The sequence below is a fragment of the Cynocephalus volans genome, chromosome 3 (genome assembly GCF_027409185.1).
Source record: "Cynocephalus volans isolate mCynVol1 chromosome 3, mCynVol1.pri, whole genome shotgun sequence".
NCBI classification, from domain to species: Eukaryota; Metazoa; Chordata; class Mammalia; order Dermoptera; family Cynocephalidae; genus Cynocephalus; species Cynocephalus volans.
The window spans coordinates 111818628-111845203 of NC_084462.1; the positions used below are offsets into that span (position 1 = coordinate 111818628).

The 26576-nt window shown below is 31.8% G+C and overlaps 1 protein-coding gene across 1 annotated transcript in view; it reads right to left on the reverse strand.

Moving 5' to 3' along the window:
- Positions 1-26576, reverse strand: part of NOVA1 (NOVA alternative splicing regulator 1) — a 141221-nt gene that overhangs the window by 33434 nt on the left and 81211 nt on the right. The gene's annotated exons all lie outside the window — the stretch shown is intronic.

The following is a 26576-nucleotide window of genomic DNA, read 5'->3' on the forward strand; positions in this document are numbered from 1 at the left end:
AATATGTGCCTCTTGATGTGATGCGACACACAGCACAGGGCATCAGTTATGAAGTATGTATCCAAAAGCAGCTGAATCTAAATCTAATCAAACCTTTAGGACCACGTTACAGTTTACAGACACTACTGCAAACACAGAAATAAATGACACCACAAAGGAAGTAAAAACACAAATCAAGAATGTAAAATAGTTTACAAGACAACTGATCCAGCTTCTTCAATAAAGGAAGAACTACTCTCCAGACAAAATGAAACTTAAGAGATATTATGATCAAAAGTAAATTAGAATTTGATCAGATCCGAAGTCAAACAACCTTTACCTGAAACATAATTGAAGCAATGATAAGGACTGAGTACTAGACAGTATCAAAGAATTACTGTTAATTTTAAGAGGTTTGATTATGGCATCAGATATGTAAGAAAGTGTAGTGTTTTTGTTTTTTTCTTTTTTCTTTTTGAGATGCATACTGAAATATATACAGGTAAAATGACTGGGATTTGCTTCAAAATGTTTCTGCAACAATAAAAATTAGTACACGAAATACACATGGCAAAATCTTGACAATATTGATATATATGAAGGGTATAGGGAGATTCATTATACTATTCCAGTTTTATGTATATTTGAAACTTTCATAATAAAAACAAAAATCAAAAACATTTTAAAGCCCTCACTAACCTCATACCCTCTTCTAGTCAGAGCTCAATTTACTCATCCCTCAAAATTCCTTGAATGAGTTACATAAACACTCTCTTCCTACATCCTCACAACTCAAATCTTGAATCTACTCCAATGTTTCCCTCTTCCCCCGTTTAAATCTAGTCCATTATGGCATTTGTCCCACAACTCCCCTGAAAGCACACATCACAGCTGTACCTGGGCAAATCCAGTCTTCATGTCTTCAAATTTGTTTGTCCCATCAGCAGCATCTGATATAGTGACCACTCTGTTTTAAAAACACTTCACTTGGCTTTCAGAATACCACACACTCCTGTTCCTGGTTTTCACTCCACTCATTCAGTTCATTCATTTGATAAACATTTATTGAGACCCTGCTAAATAAGTACCATACTAGAAGCTGTAGATATAGTTACAACCAGACAGACAAAAATCCCTGCCTTCATGGAGCTCATATTCTAGTTCATGCAGATAGACACTATACATAAAACAAAGTATATGGAGAAAATCCTTACAGGAAGTAAGTGCTAAGGTGAAAATTTGGGGACAATAATAACAGGCTGAGCAAAGACCAAAAAGTGTGAAAGGGACTTTATCATGTTCACTACTGTATGTATCTCCAGTCCCTAGAATAGTGCCTGGCACACAACAGAAGCTCAACAAGTATTTTTTGAACAAATGAATAACTCCCTGAGTCTAAATTTTCTTATCTGTATTTTGAAAGCGTGATTGATTTCTAAGGCCTTTTTATCTACAAAATGTCCACAAAACTAGTCAGCCTCTTTGAATTTATAGGATCAATCAATATATATGAAAATGAGATATATTCTGGAAAGATTTAAAAAACAGAATTAGTTATAAATCATCCTTACATCCATAAAAAGGGCACTTGGTAAAAAAAAAAGTAAGGTACTAGGAGAAATAATGAATAATTCAGTTATTTCTTCTTCCAAGAGTAGGAGAAAAAAAAAAAAAAGATCCAAGCACAGTCTAAACTTTTTTAGATATTTGAGATCTATTTCAAATCAGAATGAATCTATTCTAGAATAATGGGCATATACTAGTGATTTAATCCACATATTTGCAATTGTCAACTATAATGAAAATTAGTAAACATTTGTTTGGATGTAGGGAAATGCATCAGTTTATATACTCCTATTGAGAATATAGCAGTATCATATGATGATAATACAGATATATAATTCCTTAGGAAATATTAGTGTTAAACTGAAGGAAGAAATTTGGTTAGATGAATGACAGTGAAACATCTTAAAATAAAACATCAATACCAAAAATCTAGTGGAATGCTTATTAATACTTCTAAGACAATGTACATGTTTTTGGCTCAAAACTGAATCTGACAAGGTATTGATATCCATAATATACAAGAAAATCAAGCAATTACACAGAAAAAAAAATAACCCAATTGAAAAATGGGCAAAGGAGCTGAATAGACATTTTTCAAAGGAAGACATACAAATGGCCAACAGGTACATGAAAAAATGCTCAACATCACTAGGAAATGCAAATCAAAACCACATTGAGATATCACCTCATCCCAGTTATACTGGCTATAATAAAAAAGACAGAGAATAACAAATGCTGGCAAGGATGTGGAGAGAAGTGAATGCTCCTACACTGTTGGGGGGACTGTAAATTAGTACAACCACTATAGGAAACAGAATGGAGGTTTTTCAAACAACTACAGATAGATCTTCCATACAATCCAGCAATCCCACTTCTGGGTGTACACCCAGAGGAATGGAAATCATCATGTCGAAGGGATACCTGCATTCCCATGTTCTCTGCAGCTCTATTCACAATAGTCAAGATATGAAACCAACCTAAACGTCCACTGATGGACGACTGGATAAGGAAAATGTGGTATATATACACCATGGAATACTACTCTGCCATAAAAAAGAATGAAATTATAAATTACTATAAAAGTTTAAGAAAAAGAACTTTAAAAAATGGAAATGTCATTTAATTTTGTAACAGGCAAAAACTGATATTTAAAACAAAACAGGACATATATGTAATTTTTACATTAACAGCTACTTACAGTACTAAGAAAACATTAATTCTGGATAGCTAATACTCTGAATGAATGGATTTTATTTTTTTCAACAAAATATTCAGTTTCTACCATCTCAAGAAATATCTCCTAATACAGATTTTCAAATACAATTTAATATTTCCTTAATACTTGGGGTCAATTATAGGCTTCTGGGCAGTAATAAAGATTTCTTTAGGTATGTTTGTCTATTCACCCTTATACAAATGGTGCTTTGTCAGTGGTGTCTGCTCTTTTGCTTTTCATATTCTTTCCCTTGTTGCCACTTATCCCCACTGTTTGTTAGAATATCTGATTATAACAGGCTCTTCTCTTTATTTTTATTTGCTGCTTCTAATCTTCAATGGCTTAATAATCAGCTAAGAAAGGCTGTTAAAATTATACGAACTAACAAAAAATAGGTTTCTAGTAACAACCACAGGGAATGCTTTACCTTTGTGAGATGTATTTTGACTTTTTTCCCCTTTATTTCTGAATTTGGGGTGGGTGTCTATAGATAAAATATTGCTTTAATGCTTTCTTCTAAAAAGGTTTAAAATATATGTAGTCATCTTAATTTTTGAAACTAAATCATAGAGTATCAATTTTTTTATGAATAAAGCAATCTGCAGAGTTATTTCACTATCATCAATCTACAATCATGGCAACCTAATTATTTGCACATGGTTTTACACTTTTAAAAAAAGCATAAACATTAGCTCATTAGCTTTCCTTTAGTTTAACTATTAAAAGTACTGAGAATCAATCCTTTGTGGTAAAATTCCAGGTTAGACAGAATAAAATGTAAATTATTTTTTTAAATGAGAATAACAAAAATAGCAAGGGTAAATTTAGAGATTAAAATTGTTGGAAGATTCTCATACATGACTTCATTTTAATATATTATCTTTCAACAGACCATTTTACCATTTCTTTAATATGTATCATCCATTATAATCTATTTATGAGAAACACGTATTCCTATTAATGTCTTTATAAATCAGTGATTTACATTTATTTCTTAAGTTACCATATTTATTGCTGTAATTTTATCAACAAAAGTCCCATTTAAGAGTATTTAACGTAATTCCATCAGCAAAGCCCCATTTAAGGTCATTTAAGGGTTTGCTAGATGTAGCAATACAATATTTGACTCTTTCAGGGGAAAATACAGACTTTACCAATTTCAGGAAATAAAGCCTTTCAAAAGTCTCTGAAGTTCACAACTACAGACCTTTTCTTCCTTTGTGACTTAGTTTCTTTTCTATGTCCCCATACTCATAGGGAATAGATAACTTAAAATTTTAGGCAATTTTACAATATGGATCTCAGAATATTATTCTAAGATAAGTGCTTAAAACAGTGATTATACTCCCTTACTATAAGCCATTTTATGATTTATATAGAATACATGTTACATAAATTATAATATACATTTAATATTATTAATAAAGTTATGTATATTATATATCTATATACATACAAACACGTATATACACACACATATAAAATCCCATTTAATATCCACAATAACAAGGAGAGGTAGTACAATCTCTAGCTTATAGGTACAGAAGTGGAAGCAACTGGCCAAAGACACATAACGAAGGCAGAGATACTGGCCTTGTCAAATAACACTTACTTTTCCCATTATACCACATACGTCCTGAAAATTTAATATTAGGCCAGCTACCAAATTAAACACATTTAAGAAAATCACATATGTTTCAGCTTGGTTATGGAAAAATAATTTTCACCCAAGTTTGATAATTTTTAAAAAATGGGCTAAGTCAAACCATTAAATATCTCTTCACAGATTTACGCCAAATCTGGCATAAAATGAAAGAAATGACTGACTCTTCTTGCAGAGAACAGACCACCATCTAGTGAGCTATTAGCAAGATTTTTTAGAACAAATTTTCAGATCAACAAAAGCACTCAGGAAAATTCCCTTTTAAAAAGTTCAATTTGTAATTGCAACTTTTATACCACTGTACTATTATGCACATTTAATACTTCCTCCTACCCTACAATTACTGAGAGGAATATACACTATTTCAAGAAGAGGGATTTGAAAAAAAAAAACATAGGAATTGACATCTTATGATGAAAGGTAATAATTGCTTTTCCTCTCCAAGTGATTAACTCTCTTGCACAATCATATCTCTATTTCAAAACTGTAAAAATTTGCAAAAGGCCATATGATATGCTTTAGTACGAAACTGACATAGTGGAAGCCTGGTTCTCTGTTTATAGAACATGCTTTCACATTAAAATATCTCCAATCAAGCCAAACGATGAGAGTACACTTTTCAGAAAAATCTAAAAGATAGTCATATTCTTCAGGGACCTTAGGAAGAGAGAATGAATGGCAGAGTAGATGTCCAGGTTCTCTCTCTCACTCATTCTGCCTATGCATGCAAAAGGCACACAAATTTATTTAACTAGCCATTCCCATAAAGTAGCATCAGCACAAGTTACCAAAGAACCTTGAAAGCAGACATATCTGAAAATTCTAAATAACAATTGCAATTGTTTTCGTCTATATTGCAATTCATCTCCAGTTTCTAAATTCTGAGGCCATGCAAAAGGACCTACCAACAGTTATGATGATGACTATTTGTCCATTCATCCTTAGCATAAGTTTATGCTAAAATCAGAATAATTATAGCAATCTTAGTTTGGTAAGCATTATTACCTGTTAATTTCCATCATGAATTGTAGGAATATAAAACTGTCAAGACAAATTCTCACTCAAAATTTAATCAAATTTTTATATGTACATATAAAAATACTTCTTGACTTGTCTCCACTCCCAGTCACTGTCATCAGTTTTGACACCGATTTGTATTTCTGGTATAAGAAAAATGGCACTTGAAATTCTTCTAGCTGTTCTTTATGTACCAACAGGCTTTCACTTGCAGAATTTTCCAGATTATTCTTGGAAGCTGGGAAAACAGTTTGCAACCAATATGAGATAAATCAAGGTCAGAAACTCAAAAGTATGACCAATGGTGCCATGCATAATCAATATCATAATCAATATCATGGCAAGGTAAGGAGAGAAGCATACCAAGGAACATGCAGCATGGCAACAAATTGGAGAATTGTTAAACTGAGAGCAAGGTGATGAACATCTCTGGTGATAGCCCCAGTTTTGAGATATAACAAAGTTATCATCTTTGAGATATAATACAGACTAATGCATTAGCCAAGATTAAACAATAATTTTACTTACTGTTTTCTCAAAAAATAAAGTTATTTAGAGAATGATTCCATCTTTACCATGAGCCCATAAATCAAATATGAAGGCAAGGCCAACATCTGTGCAGATTTTAAGGAGTAAATTATCCAAGTCAGTGAATGATTAACAAATGTCATAATGTTGATTACATGCACTATATCAAATAAATGTAGAGGAAGCATGAAGAACTATCACCCTTTAACTTGCTGAGGGAAGGAATATGGGAGGGTAAATTTGTAACGATTGTAAAAATGATAAAATTATAGAAATTTCAATAGTGTATGTAATCTTTTATTAAAAAGTATCTCATTAACAGTATTAAAAAGGTATAAATACTGGGCACAGATACATGTGTGCTGAGATAATATAAAAATGGCAATTAAAATTCATGTTACATATAAAATTGGCTATTTTAACTATTTTTAAGTATCTAATTTAGTGGTATTAGTTACATTCAAATGTTGTGCAAACACTCCATTTCCAAAAATCTTCCAGCATACCAAAACAGTAACTCTGTAACCGTTCAGAAGTATATCTCCATTTCCACCTCCCCCCTTCTCCTAGTAATATCTAATTTGCTTTCTGTCTCTATGAATTTGTTTAATCTAAATATTTTGCAGAAGTGGAATCATATAATATTTGCCCTTTGGTGCCTAGTTTACTTTACTTAGCATGTTTTCAAGGTTCAATCATGTTGTAGCATACAAGCATACTTCAAAAAGTTTGTGAAAAGATTGGTATTATCTTTAATTCTATCTTTCCACAAACTTTTTGAAGTATCCTCATATATCAAGACTTTATTCCTTTTTGTGGCTGATTAATAATTCCATTGAATGTCTATAAGCACATTTTGTTTATCCATTTATCTGTTGGTGGACATTTGAGTTGTTTCCACTTTTTGGCTACTGTAAATAATGCTGCAATGAACATTAGTACTCAAGTATCTGGTTCAGTGCCTGTTTTCGATTATTTTGTGTATGTACATAGGAGTGGAAGTGCTGGGTAATATGGTAATTCTATATTTACTCTTCTGAGGAACATCCAAAGTGTGTTCCACAGCAGCTACACCATTTTACAACCCCACCAACAATGTAAGAGGGTTCCAATCTCCAATCTCTCCATCTCCTAACTGACACTGATTATTTTCTTTCTTTCTTTTTTTAGAAATAATATCCATCCTAACAGGTGTAAAGTGCTATCTCATTGTAGTTTTTATCTGCATTTCCCTTATGACTAATGATGATCAACTTTATTTGTCTTTATTATCCTTTTGTATATTTTGCTTAGAGAAATACCTATTCACATGCTTTGCATATTTTTTAATGGGTTGTCTTTTTGTTACGCTTTAATAGTTCTTTATATATTCTGGAAATTAAACTCTTACTGTATGCATCATATGCAAAGAGTATTCTTTCATTCTGTAGGTTGTCTTTTCACTTTCTTGAAAATATCCTTTGATGTACAGAAAATTTTAAATATTACTGAAGTCTAATTTATCTATTTCATATTTTCTTGTTCAAGCTTTTGGTGCCATGTCAAAGAATCCATTCCCAAATCTAAGGTTATGAGAAACTACCTCTACGTTTTCTTCTGGAGTTTTATGGTTTTTCTTCTTATATTTAGGTTGTTGATCCATTTTCAGTTAATTTTTGTATATGGTGTGAAGCAGGGTTCCAACACCATTCTTTTGCATATGAAAATCCAGTTGTTCCAGTAGTTGTTGAAAAGAATGTTCTCTCACCATTGAACAGACTTGGTACTCTTGCCAAAAATCAATTGGCTATAGATAAATCGATTTATTTCTGGACTCCAATTAGTCTGTATGTCTACACAAATGGTCTTTATGTGTATCCTAATGCCAGTACCACACTGTTTCGATTACTGTAGCATTGAAGTTAAGTTTTGAAATCAGGAAGTGGGAGTCCCCAAATCTGTTCTTCTTTTTCTAGGTTGTTTTGGCTATTTGGGGATCCTTGCAATTCCATATGAATCTGAGGATCTGATTTTCCATTTCTGTAAAAAGAGCCATGGGAATTTTGATTACATTGAATCTGTAGCTTGCTTTGGGTAGTAATGACATGTCAACAACATTAAGTCTTCTACCCATGAAATGGGATTTCTTTCCATTTAGTTAGGTCTTCAGTCTTACACCTCCTTGGTTAAGTTTATTCCCATGTATTTTATTCTTTTAGATGTTATTGTAAATGAAATTTCTTTCTTAACTTCCTTTTCAGATTGTTTATTGCTGGTGTATAGAAACACATCAATTTTTGCACGTTGATCTTGTACTCTACAACTTTACTGAATTTGATTATTAGCTCTAGTAGCTTTCTTGTGGATTCCTTGGAGGTTTCTATATATAGTATCAAGTCAACTGCAAATAGAGTTTTACTTCTTCCCTTCCAATTTGGATACGTTTTTTGTTTTCTTGCCCAATTATTCTGGCTAGAACTACCAGTATAATGTTGAACAGCAATGGTAAAGCAACCATCCTTGTCTTATTCCTGATTTTAGGGGGAAAGCTTTGAGTCTGTACTACTGAGTATCACACTAGTTGTGGGGTTTCCATAAATTCTCTTCATCATGTTGACAAAAAATGGCAATATTTTATCAAAAAAATAAATTACAAACCTATCACCAATACATCTTGGTAATCTATACTCTCCCTGTGCATTAAAGTTATGCTATGACCATGATGCTGAGAACAAATAATAGAATGTCTTATTTAAATAAATAGCTTCAGAATATCACAATATATTTAGAGAAAAATGTGACTTTGGGGCTGAAAGAAAGGCTGAGAACTTCAAAGTTCTTTGACTCATATACCTATTTGTGGCTCAAAATAGCTAACTACTTCAGATGAGTTTTTGTGATACTATAAACTAAATGATTTACCCATTATAATCTCAGTTTTAATAATATGTCTCAGAAGATTACAAAACTGTGTTTCCATAATATATTTCTATGATTCCAATCCTTCTTTTTTCATATAAGCTTCTCTCCTATCTGTCTCTTTTACATTGAATTATTAAAATGTTCTGGATAAGGCTTGACAACTGGAGGAATCCCAGGCTAGATACTATTTTGATGTAACAGATGCTGATTCCCTATCAGATATACTCACGCACTATCACAGGAATACACAATTCTCCACAAGCTCAAACTCTGACCCTCTGGATTGTCCTCCTGACTTCCAATCTACTGGAAGACATGTCACTGGACTTCTGGTCACCCACTGGCCTCTAATCCATGTAAGGACAGATGACTGGCTCCCTGTCACCCTCTAGCCTTTCCTTTAGAAGGGATCTCTGGGTCTTTGGTTTCCTGTGTACTTTCTATGCAGTTTCTGGCCTCCTGCCCCTACTCATTAACCCGCCTGCTGTAAATCCTTGAGTATCCTTCAGTTGGTTCATTTGAGCCAACTCTTCCCCTGACCATTATCTCAGTATCTCACTACCCCTGTTCCTCCACCTTCACAGACTACCACATAATGTCAAGAAGCAGAAAAGAAAGGCCAGTGGTACCAAACCATTAAAATAATAGCCTGGACTGTAACTCTAACTGCCCAATTTCCTATAAGAGACTGCCATTCCTCATATTCTTACATATGTAAATTACCAGAATTCTAAGTCTCTCCAATCATTATCAGTAAACTATTATCCTCAGTCTTCTCTATATCCCTGAATCTCACCCAATTCTCTACCTGTTCCTGTCCTTCTAAACCTCTTCATGTTGCCGTTACCTCAGTTTCAGCATATGCCCCACATCCAAAACCTCCTTTTTGAATATTCCTTTTACCTTCCACCCCTTATCATCCCTTAGATAATATTTAGCTATTCCCTTAGCTCTTTATGTCCCATGAAACCCTATCAAGTGGGACAGTTTTTTCTCTCAAATCCCAGGTTACTCGAGACTGGAATTTCATTTTCAAATCAATGAAATTATTTGACCAAATTCTGCTAGATTATATTAGAACTAAGGCAAAGTGTTAATTTATTGATCATGAACATTTCTATGTAAAAATTGTTCTATAATTTCAAATAAAATTTCTCTTCTATTTAATAGATGAAAAATAAAGTGGTAATATGGGTTATTTATAAGAAATAATGAAAACATATTTATTTACTCAGTGACTCTCTAATAGGCTAAGAGAAATCATTACTTTACAAACATCTATAAATCAACTGACCGAAACATTATGAAAATAAGATGAATGCCATTTGTTATTGTAATAGTAAAATAACTTTATTTAGAATAAAGCCATGCCTAGTCTTTTCCTACTGTTAAGTCAAGATTATAGACATTTGTAAATGTTGTAAGCAAAGTGCAGCACATTATCACGTTTAATATCCCAGAAACATGAATGAACACAAAACAAATTTGACATTAGAAGTAAATTTATCTAAGTACTTTATAAAGAGTCTTATTTCTGAAGAAGATATAAAATTGTCCTGAAGAATTGGTCCCATGAGTATTATAGGAAAATTTGTGACTGATTTGAAAGGAATAAAATTTTGAAAATTTACCTCCATCTCCTTATAAATACTTTTAGCATATCTAAAAGAAGAAAATCCTACTATTTGCCACAACATGAATGGACCTGAAAGACACTATTATTCTAAATGAAATAAGCTAGATACAGAAAATAAAAAAATTATTACATGATCTCTTATGTGTGCAATCTAAAAAAAAAGGTTAAATATATAGAGACAAAATAAAACAGTGATTACTAGGATCAGGGTGGGAGGGAGAAAATGGGGAAATGTAAGTCAAAGGACACAAAGTAGCAATTTTTTTTTCAAAGTAGCAAATATTTAGGATGTACAATTCAAAAGGTCTAATGTATTATGTGAAGACTATAGTTAATAATACTCAGGATTTTTGCTAAATGAGTAGATTATAGCTAGAGATTAAAGGAAGGAAAAGGTTAACCATGTGAGATGATGGATATGTTAGTTTGTTCCACTACAATAATCATTTTACTACACATATTATAACATCATATTGCATACCCTAAATATACACAATAAATTTATTTTAAAAAACAGTAAAAAAGGATAAGAAAAAATAAAATTAGACACCAACAATCTAAAACTATACATAAAATAATGTGGATTTGTAAGATACAGCACTTGGTTTTTCTTCTGTGTCTAATTTCTAATAATGCAGGGGAAAAAGCCACTATTGATAGAAAGTTTTTAAGCTACAGGCTACTGTTTTTTGTGTAACTCAAAAAAGAAAAATAGTAAAGTGATATAGAAACTCAGTGGGTAACATTAATATGTAGCCTGTAAAACAATTTACAAGGACTTTGACCACTCTCAGTCTGGAGAAAATATATATGGACTTTAAGCACTCCTATATTCTTCAGACATGGCGTTAGCAGAAGAGATGTACATAAAATATGGCTATGGTATGGAGAACCAAACTCAACATGTCCGATTTATAAGATGTTTCATACATAACAGAAAGCTATCTTACTCTAGTCTCAAAGTCTAGAGTAAGAGTCCTCAAAGCCATAGTATTTGGCAATACTATGTAACTTCTCCCACCACATAATTATTAATATCTTCTTGACTATTTCCCTAGTAATTCCATCTATTTTCATGCAGGTCTGTCCCTGTTTTTAACTTTTTTCTTAGATTTTGTGCTTGCACACTCATCCTTCACTTCACTGTCTTTCAAATCTTTGGCCAGTTATCAGTTCCCAGGGAAGTGTTACCTGGTTTCCACAGTTGAGGTTAAGTGCCCTACTTATGTGTATCCATAGTACTCTGTATTTTCCCATAGCAGCAATTATCAGGGATTATTATGGTTGCCTGTTTACTAGCCAACGTGTCTGTGTGTCAAATACTTATTAAATATTTGTCACTTAATAACTGGTTGAATGGATGCATAAGTAGATGTCAGAAAGACCTTAGTGAGTGGGTCATTCTTAATCTGAGTTCTAAATCATAACAAGCAAGAGTTCACTAGCTAGAAATGAGGTAAAAAATAGAGCTACATATATATATATATATAAAGTTCATGGAAGTTTGAGAAAGAAAGAATTGTCAGAAGCATGTAATGTCTTATTTACATATAACTGGGGAAAAAGTTCAGGGGGAACATGAAAAGAGATGAACAGACAGGAAAGAGCCAGACCATACAAAATCTGTAGAAGGAAAAGATATTATTAGTTGAAAAAATGTGACCATATTGATAAAAGTTCTGAAGTTACCACTTCAGGAAAATTTAGAAATTATAGGAAGTATTGTTTCAGTTTAAAAATATATATAATTGTGTTACATAATCATCTTGTTTTAAGATGAGCTGAAGAGAAAGATATAAGATTTTTCAAAGGTATTAAAACTCCCAAATGCTTGTCTAGCACTTCTCTAAGTATACTCAAGACAACATGTCCTACAATATGCTCCATGAAAAAAAAGGAATCTCTGGTCAAATGCTTTTGGGAAGAAAAACTGCATATAATATCCTTCCCTCTGAATGATTCACAATGCATATTAGCATATAAAAGTATTTTTTTTTATTTTAAAAAAGACAGGCATTACTGGTAAGGAATCAAGGTACTGTCCTTTTTGTTTTGAAAGTTTTACATTCTTAGGTTCAGCCCACTGAAATTATATTTGGTAAAACAGATTTTAAAGCTTCATAATTATTTTTTAGCAAAAGAAAATATTCACTATGCTCTTCTAAGACTTTCCAACTATTATAGTAACCAAATCCTAACTCAAAGTGCTTATTTATTATGAATCAAAGTATTCTGTTATTTTTTTTATCATGTTTCTCATCTATGAGAATGAAGATAAGGAAAAAAAAACCCCTGACACGACTTAAAATTTTATATCATTAAGTGCTGCAAGAGAAATATGCGGAAATACTTCAGATTAAAACAAAATGAGAAATTTAAAATTACATTAGCAGCTCAGAGAAATAGGATCAACTAAACCAATTCTTAAATACTGCTAATATAATGAAATCATTTGTTTTTAGTGTTATTTAACTTTAACAGGAACTAACTAGTTCTTTCTTTTATTCTTTCTTCACTTTATTTCTTTTACAGTTAAGAGCCTACCTACTGTTAGACTGAATTTTATTTGCTTTACTAATCATGGATATTATATGGATTGTGTTCCATCTTAGCACATGAGCCTTTCTACATTTGTAAGTTTCTTGCTAACATGTCATGGAATGTAAAACCTATGGGACTTTGGGACCTTAATTCAAGCCTGTGGTGCTTAAGATGCAGCTGTTCACTTGCTAGTGTGAACAGCTACTAAAGCCATAGGAAAGTCAAAGATTTAAACTCATTTTGTATTGTTTTTCATTGTGTTTAAGTAAACAGTCAGTATTGCATAGTATTAGTTTTTTTTTTTTAACTTGCTAAGACCATATTTTAAAGAGAAAACATTCAGAATATCACTTTCATGAAAAATGTAAATTTTATTACAGGTTATGTACATAACTGAGTTTAAAGACAATATAATATGTTTCCAGGGGAAAAAAAGACCACATACAGTTAACTACGCTACAAAAACTGAGAAGTTAAGGATTTGCTAGCTCACTTAAAAATTCACTGGGCAGCAAAATTCAATTAAAAACAACTGCATTTTGTAAATTAAATACAACTGCATTTTGTAAATTAAATACCTCAACAACTCTAACTTTCCTAGTAAACTCTAAACAATAAAAGTTACCTTTTTATTACTAGAAATATATGTACAATGATAACACTGTCTTCAAGTTTTGTGCTATAGTTCTCAAAATAACATTTTAGAATCATAAGATAAATCTTTTAGTTCTCTATAAATAAAGTGCTATGTTAAACAATGCTCTTCGTAGCTGTTTCCCCCCAATTAAGGATCAATCAAGGACCGGAGATCATATTTCTTTCAGTGTCTGCTTATTCTCCTTTAGTCTCCCACCAGCAATGTATGAGAGCCTCTTTTTCCACATAGGGTCTCCATACAGCACTTATCTAACATATAATTTATTACTTTTGTAGATCCAAAACAAAGTCATAAGGCTAAGATCAAACTGGGGGAACCTGCAACATAGGTAATAAATGCTAGATTGATATCTAGTATTTATTCCTTAATATACGAATTATTCTAACAATGCTTAAGAAAAAGATAAACATCAACCAGAAAAAAAAAAAAAAAGAGCTAGATGTATAAACAGCCATTTCACTCACTCTCCCCTACACAGGCAGACATGCACTCATACCCCGGCATGATCACACCAAAGAAAGAAAGGGAGACCAAAGGAAGGGCAAGGAGGGAAGGAGTGAGAAAAGACTGACTTAATAATCTAATACAAAAATATTCAATTTCACTTAGATTCAGAAAAGAAAATCAAACAGCTATCAAATACACCATATAGCTCTAAATAGCAAATAATTGTAAAGGTTTGATACGGACATATAGAAATGGATATTCTAGTATAATCCTGCTGGAATTATAGGTTGGCTCACTCTCTTTGGAGGACAATTTAAGCAACGAGTATCAAAAGTATTTTGACCCAGTAATTCTGTTTTCAAAAAACATTTAAAATTCTCAAGTAAACAATTGAAAAAGTGTACAAATGTAAATGCAGAGTTATTCATGACAGCATTTTTTTCTAATAGGAAAAAAACTAAGTTAAAATTAAATTAAACTTAAGGTTCAACAACAGGAGGTTAGTTAAATAAACTGTGATTCATCATTATAAACCAAAATTAAATTTATTAGATCTTTCTTTACTGGCACAGAAAGAGGTTTACGATAAATTAAATGAAAAAAAATTAGATAACAGAAAAACACAGACAAACCAAACCACGGACTGTCCTGTGCATGTTTGGTACCTCTTTAATAACATGCCTTAAATAGATGTTCAATGTTTAGTGACTAAGGTAAACAAAAGCTGAACTTTCTCTAATATAAATTGTAAATTTTTCTTTTAATTGAAAGGCATTGTATAACATTAGATTTTCTGAACCAGAACTTCCTGGAAAGCATATCAACCATCTAAAATTTAGATAAAAGTGTAAGTCACTTACTTGTAGATAGCACCATGTCACGTATTTACTCACTTATAGAATATCAGTTGATTTTTCTGATGTCACGTGATTCTCAATCAACTAGCCACATGATTCACAACACAGCCTATAATATTTTTTTGCTATGCAGTGTACGTAAGTATATCGCAAAAATATTCAACAGATTTTTTTTTAAGATTAAAAGTAAAGATTTTTTTTTTTTTTACCATAACAAAGACACAAGATGTCTCTGTTAGTGGTACTGGGATCACTTTATATTTTTTTATACACACATTATTTATACACACATATGTAAACCTCAGTTAACAAGAAACATATTTTTCAGTTTTTTCAGTGATGTTTTACATATTAAACAAAGGTAGATGTAGCTCAAGAAAAGGAAAACACTTCAACATCCTGTCCCTTTTCTTCCTCAAAATATGAGAAAGCTATCTTAATGGATCAGAACTTATGAAAAATTTCTGAATAAGGAAGATGGCCATTCACTAATGCAGGTACTCCCTGTCATATGAGCTCCCTTTTCACTCTAGTACTATATTATGTTTTTGTAAAATCTTACTTGTACTATTCATTATTTATTCAATTCTTTCTCCTCCCTTAAGGGTGGGAGTAAGCACTGCTTACTGCTACATCCTCAGTGCTTTGAAGTGTGCCTTACACACAGTAGGTGTCCAATAAATATCTGTTGAATGAACAAATGACAATGAATAGAATGGAAAAAATAAAACACAGTCCCAAACTCACAGAAAACAGAGGCTAGTTCAAGATGTAAGGCAGTAAACAGAAGTGAGAGACGGTTGCTAGAGCAAGGGATGGGTAGATCTTTGAAATGTGTAGAAAGAGAAAAAAAAATTAATTCTTTGCATCCTTTCTTCCTTCACTTACGCTAAGTAGTGAAAGCATGGCCCTCTGATCTCAGGTGGTGACAGTAACTACAGAAATTTAGGCTTGAGAGTCAGGGAGTGTCTGGCTAGCCATTCTCAGGTAAAACAGATGAATAAAGGCACATTGAAGAGAGATCTATAGTAAACCTTATTCAGATAGGTAACAGACAAGCTCAAATATAAAAATCAGCACAGAACCAAGACATCACTATATATTTGAAGAAAACAACACCATGAATACTGAACACTAAATATAATTTATGAATGAGCTGAACAATAAACTGTACACAGCTTTCCTAGAGTCAGTTCTACCAAGCACAATCCCATTTTATTAAAAATGAACATATAAAATACGCACATATACATGCATGATAACATACTACATACTGAAGTGTTAAACGTAATTATCTTTGAACAGTATGATTTGGTCTAATTTTTTCCTATTTTTGCTAAACTGCATATGTAAGTTTTCCTATAATAATCATGGGTTCCTTCTGATTCATAACACATATTAGCAAATAAAGTGAAAGCAATGGAAATGACTGAAACATGGTGTTTCAAATATTTTATTCCATTTTGTAATTTACAACTCATTTAGAAAAACAGGACTGAAGTATAAATAGCCTTTTAAAAATATCTCACTTTTCCTCTTTCATTTCTATTAAAATACCTAAAAATCTTAAAATTAGAAATTCACTAAAATTCAAAAACTTTAAAAATCAGTTGTATGTAAAAATAGATGCTCATCTAAAGTATATTGGTCTAAGTGATCAAAGATCACCACCAAATATTAGAACCAAATAGCATTATCAGATAAAAATATGTTAAAGTAGATAGAACACAGTATTTACAATACAGTAATTACAGCTTTCTATCATCTTAGACAACAAATCTCTTTCTAAGGCCAAAGCTAAATTACCAACACTTGAATAAACTCTAATCTTTCATTAGCCCTAAATATTTTTCCAGGTTAGGAATTTATGGAACGTTTGATTTAGGCTAGGTAATCCTCCAGGGCATAAAATTACTCCAGTAGACCTTAGAAGAATAGTCTGGATCTGGAGTCACTAAAGGAAAGTAAATTCAACCTCAATAAGATAGCCTCAGGGGAAAAATTTGCTTTAGAAAATTCAAAAACTTTTCATGCTTAAACAAAGTAAGGCCACAGTGCTGGATTAAAATCATAGTTGTTTTCATCTTTCATGAGTCCTCTATTCTTCAATGATCAAGAAAATTTTGACCATTGCTGACCTTAAATCTGAATGGCCTCTGAAGAGGGAAAGATGAACGACTGTCCTTAATGGATTATCAACGCATCATATTTGGTTTCATATAATCATTCATAGTTATATAAAATTTCATGAATTTAATTTTTTCACTTAATCCAGAAAATCTATATTATTCCATTTCTGAACTGAACAATATCCTGGTTGGTCTGCGCTAAAGTGAATAGTATCAGAAATGTAAAATTTCTTAAGTACTGATTTATGACAAATTATCATTTATTTTATGCTATAATAAATAAGCTCTTAGCACAATTCCCAAATTTTAAGAAATCTACTTAACTAACACTCAGATAAAGGGCACACCTACATAATTGCGATGATTGGAAAGGAATACCTCAGTGTAATATATTTAACTAACTCTAAAAAATAGATTAATGTCAAAACTAGGTTCTAAATGGAATGCCTGATGATTTGTGCAAATCTTACCACAGTAGTTAATAGACGTGAATTGATAATTGAAGCATGTTTCCTGCTATGCAGTGTTTTGTTCATATTAGGCTGCTACTTTTTTGTATCTTTGTGGCTAAAGAAATCCATTTCAGCTTGATTCAAATTTTTACCAAGAGTGTCTTTTATGAAGTTATCCAAAATAAAATTTGAAAGTAATAAATAACAGATGCTACAAAAGATTTGACTAATCAATATATTTCATTATTTGTATTGAATTTTAGGATTTTCTACTGGAAACAAACATTTTTAAATAGCCTTGGTTCACTGAATACTAAAATACTGTGTTCTTTGCTCTGTAAGATCAAAATAGTATTTTAATTTAAGAATCATGCTGCAGACTGAGCAAGAGTGTAAGTTTCCTGCTGTTTTTCTATTGTACTATATAGCCACATGTTCATCATGTTAACATCTACATTAGATCCAGAAACAAAACCTAAATATAAATGTGTACTACCTTACAGATTAAAAACTTATACCTTACAATACCAAACAAAATATCCTCCATGAAGAATTATTCCCTTGGCAAAAAGTCCGGCTACTGAATGGAATAAACAAATTCTGTCCTAAACAAGACCAAGTCTTTAGCATAACCATAGTTACATCAAACAGAGAAGGAAATAAACAAAAGCTTCTAGTAACATAGGTAAACTCTAAAAGTTTCTATTATATTTGGGAGTTCAGCTGTTTTTCTATAAATATAGTAACAGCTTTTGTTCATACTAACTTAATTAATAACAAATTAGTTAATTAATAACATATGGCACTGACTGCAAAAGATAAGGTCATTATTTGGTTTCTCTCACAAAGATAACTATAGCATTTTTACATTAACTTCTTTCTAAAACTAACATTACAAAAATAAATAAATAAATAAATAAAAAATAAAACTAACATTACTTTTGGATTTTTTAAAATGGGTATTAAATATAGGCATACCTTGTTTTACTGCACTTTGCGGATCATTGCGTATTTTACAAACTGAAGGCCTTTGGCAACCCTGAGTTGAGCAAGTCTTTCAGAATCAGTTTTCCAACAATTAGCATGTGCTCATTTCATATCTGTGTCACATTTTGGTAACATTTGTAATATTTCCAACTTCTTAAATTTTATTATCTCTATTATGTTGATCTGTGATCAGTGATCTCTGACTTCAGTATTGGAATTGTTTGGGGACTCCACAAACTGGGCCCATATATGATGATGCACTTAATCATTAAATGTTGTTTGTGTTCTGAGTGCTCCATCGGCCAGCTATTACCCCATCTCTCTTCCTCTCTTTGGGTCTCCCTACTCACTGAGACACAATAATATTAAAATTAGGCTAATTAATAACCCTACAATGGACTCGAAATGTTCAAGTGAAAGGAAGAGTAACACATCTCCTACTTTAAATCAAAAACTAGAAATGATAAAGCTCAGTGAGGCAGGAGTGTCGAAAGCCAAGACAAGCTGCAAGTTAGGCTTCTTGTGCCAAACAGTTAGCCAAGTTGTGAATGCAAAGGAAAAGTTCTTGAAGGAAATTAAAAGTGCTAATCCAGTGAGCACATAAATGATAAGAAAATGAAACAGGCTTATTGCTGATATGAAGAAAGTTTTAGTCTATATAGAATATCAAACCAGCCACAACATTCCCTTAACCCACAGCCTAATCCATAGCTAGGCTCCAACTCTCTTCAATTCTCTGAAGGCCAAGAGAAGTGAGGAAGCTGCAGAAGAGGCCGGTTCATGAAGTTAAAGTTAAGAAGCCATCTCCATAACATAAAGTTGCATGGTGAAGCAGCAAATACTGACATAGAAGCTGCAGCAAGTTAACCAGAAGATCTAGCTATGATCCAAGAGCTCTGATGGACATGTACAAGGAAATTCATGTTGTTTTCATGCCTGCTAACACCACATCCATTTTGCATCCCATGGATCAGGAGTAATTTAGACTTGAAAGTCTTATTATTTAAGAAATATATTATGTAACACTATAGCTGCCACAGACAGCAATTCCTCTGATGGATCTATGGAAAGTAAACTGAAAGCCTTCTGGAAAGGATTCACCATTCTAGATGCCATTCAGAATTTCCCTATTTCATGGAAGGGGGTCAAAATATAAACATTAACAGGAGTTTGGAAGAAGCTGACTCCAGCTCCCAGGTATGAGTTTGAGGGGTTCAAGACTTCAGTGGAGGAAGTAACTGCAGATGTGGCTGAGACAGAAAGAAAACTGGAATTAGGAGTGGAGCCTGAATTGCTGCAATCTCATGATAAAACTTTAATGGATGAGGAGTTGCTTCTTAGGGATAAGCAAAGGAAGCAGTTTCTTGTGATGAAATCTACTCCTGGTGAAGATGCTGTGACCACTGTTGAAATGACAACAAATGACTTAGAACATTACATAAACTTACTTGATAAAGCAGTGGCAGGGTTTGAAACGATTGACTCCAATACTGAAAGAAGTTCTACTGTCAGCAAAATGTTATCAAACAGCATCGCATGTTACGAAGAAATCTTTCTTAAGAGGAAGAGTCAATCAACGCGGCAAACATCATTAATGTCTTATTTTAAGAAATTGTTACAGCTACCCCAATCTTCAGTAACTACCACCCTGATCAGTCAGCAGCCATCAACAACGAGGCAAGACCCTCCACCACACATAATGCCATTCCACACTTAGTCAACAGTATGGTGTAAACAAAACTTTCACATGCACTGGGAAACCAAAAAAACTGTGCGACTCGCTTCAAGGTATGCCTGCAGAATGTTCTTATGGACTTCATGCATAATTTTTTAAGTGTTTTAAAAAATAGTTTGTTCTTACATGAAAAGTCAAAAAGTATATTCTTGATTTCAGTGGCTATATGAAGAAACAAAAAGGAACATAGATTGAAGTCATAAATTTCCATAAATATTCATGATGATGTGAAAAGGTTTGTAATTACGAAGACTCTAATTGATTCTTTGTAAGAACAACGCTATATCGTACATGGGTTTGAGGAGCACCAACATTCAACCAAGAGAAATTTTTAGCACTCATACACACAAAATTTGTAAATACACACACACAAAAGCCATTTATCCACACACACTTAAGCATACTTTCCACTAGACAAATTATATATTACACACACTTAAGCACACACAAGCATATTCTATATGATGGAAAGAACTGTCAGAGATGAAACTTATAAGGCAGTAAGATAAGTAGAGTATCAGTGCATAAAATTCATATATATTTCATACAAAACAGAAGAACCCTAAGGAAAGAATTAATTAACAAATAAATGGCACAACATGATTTTCTAAAATCATCTTTCAAATGTAAAAATAAATTTTAGATTTTAAAATAAAAATAAAGTTATGTAAGTATATATTATTAAAAATGTAAAAGTTGTATACATTAGCAAAGCAGTCAATCTAGCAGTCAATTTCCAGTTCCAATGAACTGGAAATGAGTATTAAATAAAGGAGAGGAAAAAAATGGAGAAAATTAGAATTAAGGTGCTACGATGAAATAAGTACAGTAGTGTTTCTTTACCTTGAAAGAATTTGACAAAGGATAAGACATCTCAAGAAAGAATTTATGCAGAATACGTCATTAAATTTGGTTGGGTCTTAAAAGATAAGTAAGTTTTAGATACTCACACAGATGTATTTTTTAAGAGAATAGTAGGCAGGGAGCCTCTGATATGACAATAAAGAGTCTGAGTTTAGTGGAAGTCAACGAAAAAACAAATATTTTGAACAGGAGAATAAAATAATCATAGTTATAATTTATAAAAGATACACAGAGAGGAATGAGACTGGTTTAAGTGAGATTATAAAAATATTCAACAATCCAGGTAAGACTCAATGAAGAGTAGTTGTAATGGGACTTAACAGACCCAAAATATATTTTAGAGATAAAATGGTCAAAATTTAGCAGTTGACTAGATTTGATAAACAATGGAATAGGAAGATTGAAAGTTAACCAAAGATCTAAAGCTTCGTGATTGGTATGATGGTAAATATGTTGACAGAATAAAGAACAAATAAAGAAGAAGGTTTTTGATGGAGAAAATAAATTTAGTTGGGCACACTGTAAATTTGATACAGTCTCTAGATGTAAATGAAAGAAGTAACAATTTTAGTACTGGCAGCTGAAGACCTTTATTCATGCATACAGGCTTTTATTAAGAACATGTAATACAGACAAGAACAGGATCAAGGCTAGATCTTTAGGAAATACGAACAAATAGAAAAGTTAGGAAGAAAATGGAGAAAGAGTAGAACAAGGGGTTTCAGAAATATTCACTGAAAGAGGAAAAATAAAGGGAGAAGATTTGTCATTTCGGCTTTATGGTTGATTCATTAAATGCTCATTTATTTTATTGAGTTCCTACTATGGACCACACAAAAAAAATACAAGCTAAATACATAACGGCCCGGACTTCTAGTAGCTTATAAATCACTTATAATCTAGTTAGCTTCCCCCAGAGGTCTTGGTTGCTGTTTTTAGAATGTTAAGATAAAGAGTGAAACAATAAAAAATAATAAAACTATCCACTCTTTCAAACTTTATTTCTTGGATACAAGGAAACTTCTGAAGGATCTCAGTTAATAAACAATAAGAAATAATCTATATGAAATAAAAAAATAAAGATTAAAATAATTGATAAAGGAAACTTAAAAGTTGTAGAGTCAAAAGACACATTCTCTATTAAAAGGCTCCCAAATACTTGGCAGAAAGAAAATGGCAAACATTGGGGTGAGGGGGATTAGAATTTAAAAGATAAATAAGGATTAAGGGGAAGGTGAAAAAACTAAACTAAAGGTCTTCATGGAAGAGAAGTGTTCCACTGCTTTATCAGAACAACATGAACAACAAACTAAGGGTAAAATGGACTTGTGGACAAAAAGGATTTAAATACAGTTCAACAAAAACATTTTGGTTCTTGTTCATCACTTAAACACAAAATAAAGACTACTTGTCCGAGTTATCAGAGATCTGTTTTATATTTTTACTAATAAGATTGTAAAAATTAGAGAGAAGTACATTTTAAATTAAAATAACATTAAAATAGCATTTCACATTGATTTATAATGGGAAATGGACAAATCAAAGTGCTTACTGTTGGTTCAATGGTTTAATAAACAGATTATATAAGGAAATACCATTTTCAGAATAAAAGTCTAAAAGAAAACATCACACTATGCTGTACATTTAATTAACTTGATTGTGTTCTCCATAAGAGCCCCATGGAACTACCATTTAGCACAGTATTTGGCACGTTTGAGATGTTCAATAAAGATTGTTTAATAAATCAATGAGTAAAGAAAATTTCTCATCAGGATTTACTTTTATCTTCTAACAAGATGGTTTCCAGTACCTATAAGGCTGTGCAACACCCACAGCTAAGTTGCCCAGATGTTCATAAAGTAAGTCAAACTAATATTCTTTATGCTCAAAAAATGAGCTATTTGACATTATTTGATGAAGAACTAGTAGAAATTATACTCATATAGGGAAAAAATCAATATCTATTTTATATTTTTCTCGTTCACATGATATTCAATAAATAGCCAAAACTCATAATGCATTTATTCTCATTATGTCTTTAAGGGCTCCTTATATTTCAGTTTAATCACCTAGATATTTATAGATTGGGTACTAATTTAAAGAAGAGTTTCCCAAAGTATACTGACAGCATTTTAAGGTTGTGTGAGAGAGGGGGAGGGGTGGAGGAGAAATAGAGATTGAGATTTTGATTGAAAGAGGCTTCCATAATTTAAATAGTTTAGAAAATATGGGAAACACTGGCCTAAATATCACTAAACAAAATTGTTTACTGGCACTCTGAACATTTAGTACAAGAATATACTCATGGATTCTTGATGGAAATACATCTAGCATTTTCCAACCTAGCTAGATAATACAAAACACCCTTTTTATGGAATATCTTATTCCAACTGTTACTCCACAGCTATATTCTAGAAAATACTGCTATATAATGTAAAGAAACCTTTAAAAATAATATACAAAGCTTCAATCTGAGGGTATATTTTGCTGCGAATCTGTCTCATTGGGAAGCTACATACTTGTTCCAAAATTACTCAAAAATATTTAATTAAGATTTCATTTGGAACTGCTTTTAAGGTCAAGTTTATGGAGCTAAGCAAAGTCAGTCCTATTATTTGAATTATTTAGGAATGCTTTTCATACTTTTTCACAGAAGTACTAACTACAGAGGAATAAGAAGTAAACACTGGGGTAAGGGAAAGAGGATTCTGAGGGAATAGTCTAAAGCAGGGGTCGGCAGACTAAGGGCTACAGTACAAAGCCGGCTCACTGCTTCTTCTTGTGAATGAAGTTTTACTGGAACACAACCACAATAATTTTTGGTTATCTTCAACAATTGTAATGTGATATTAAAATATCTGTGATTTCTACTGATAGTGATGTCATGGATAACACTAGTACTATTGTAGTTTGTTGCTTATATTCATAACTGACAGCTTAAATTTCAGTTAAAGACTAATGAAAATAAAGATGTAATTTTTCATAGAACAGGTTTAGGAACCTCTGCTTTAGAGAATTGTGAAAAGGGAAATGACACTTTTAATTAGGGTATCAGAAAGGGCAAGAAAAATGTAAAGCTACTAAATAAAACATTCCTAATTTTTATAAATGGAAAACTAAAATTAAAAAAACAAATAAAACAGAGACTTAAAATCAAATAATATTTTTCACACAATTCATGAGATAATACATGGTCTAAGATTCCTCATCTCTGCAATCAATATTTCCATAAATTTACCAATGGCTAACAATCAAAGTATCACTTGCATTGACTCCTAAATAAAGCTAATTTTTGATTATTCCAATTGCAAGTGACTAATTTTTGCTCTGAAGTTATGGAAAAGTCGCAAAAGGCAATGCAAATTTTGCTTGCCACTATATCTCATTCACCATTACAACTACCTGACAAGTAAAATATATACAGCTAATTATTACACTTTGTCATATAAGCATTATAAATATTTACGTGGGGGATAAATTACACAGATAATGACATTCGTTGAAGTGAAAATAAATACCATGTATTAAGAAATAATTAAATAGTTAAATTGTCAATGTTTTAAATTATGCAATATTAATCACATAAAAGACACTACAGTCAAACCGTTATATAGAAAAACATGTCTTAAATGCTACAATTGGCATTAAATATAATGCTGTGAAACGGAGCAGGAACACCCTATGAAACAATTGGCAATGTTTAAAAATTATTAACGTATATTTAAAGAAGGAATCTGATTTTTAAAAATTATCTGAAGTATGCAGATAATTTGTCATCATGGCAACACCAGTGCAAAAGGCAATAAATGCAGAAGAAATGTCAGTGCTTCTGAACAATCAATGAATAAAAAATTCTGCTAATGAAATAAAACAACCCAATGGGAGAAAAGTACGATGTTATTTAAAATGTTTTAAAGTTTTACATTCCCTTCTAAGAGGAAATTTATTTAATAACAAGTCAGGTAAAAATACTGATAAGTACTAGTACTAAAACAACTGAAAATTGTTCTCAATCAAACAATTAGGAAACTAGAAATGACACTATTATTAAAAGGAACTACAAATTCACCAGTTATTGTGCTTAATAACTTTAAATCCAAACAATTAAATTGCACACAATATGCTAATATTATATACATTATACTTAATAAATAGAAAGTAGAAAGAATTTGCAAGTAGTAACTAACTCTTTTGGAAGAGCTAATATCCATTAATAAAATAGTGTAATATGATATTGTTTCATTGCTCTTAGCCAAATTATTCTAATAATTTATGAATATAATATTCAAAAGATAAATGTTTAAAGATAACTCTAAATATCAATGTCAGCAATTTCTTTTTAAAGTCTAAGCAAAATTGTTTTAAATGTGAAAATTCATGAAATTGGGATCATATTAAACATTAGGTAAATACTTAACCAGATTACACCAAAATCATATAGTTAAAAATTTATGTCATCAGTTTACATATAGGCAACAATATACAGATCTGACTTTCACATAACCTTGCATTTTGTCAGATTTTTAAAAAAGCATCATACACGTAAAAGTCAACTCTATTTAACATAATACTTTTTCATGCATACCTAATATCCAAGAGGAAAAACTGACCTACATGTTCACATTTATGGTAAACCTGTATTCTCACAGAATATTAATATTTCATGTAATTATAACAAAGTGTTTAGGTTAAAAAGAGAAATGTATATTCTCCAACAGACAGACACTAACTAGTTAATATAACACCAAGGAGTTAAAATGTTTTAAAATAGGACATTTTACTCATATGTTTATAAACAAGTAATACTCAAGATTTGTTCTTTCCTTCTGAATAAACGAACATGTGCAGTTCTTGTGACAGTTAACAAAGTAGTACTTTGCCTTTTTCTCCCAAAAGAACACTGAATTAAAAACGCAAGGCTGCCACAGAAATACACATACAGGTTTTATACCAGTATGGCCTTACTACATAAAAACAGCCTTGGTTCTTTTTTCTTATTGTTTCTTTACAAGTTTAAGTGAAGTGTTTCAAATAAGCTTTTGATGAAGAGAATGCATTCTTTTAACTAAAAATAAATATTAATTGAGACAAGAACACTGTTACTACTCCCATTTGTTTTAATGATCAATTCCTCATTACATTTGCCCTTATCTTCAAAACAAACCCCCCAATACTATATTGCTTTCAGTTTCTTCTTCTACCACCCCTACCCTAATTATCTTAATATAAAATTTCATTATTTTCTTGTTCCTAAAGTTTCTACTTATATCTAATAACTTCCCCCCTTCCTTCCAATGTCTCTACAAACTTCTAAGTAGTAGTCCAAAAATGACATCTTAGGAAAAATTCTTATTTTATTCCTTATGCCATTATTAGGTTTATTACTTCTAAACATTAGCA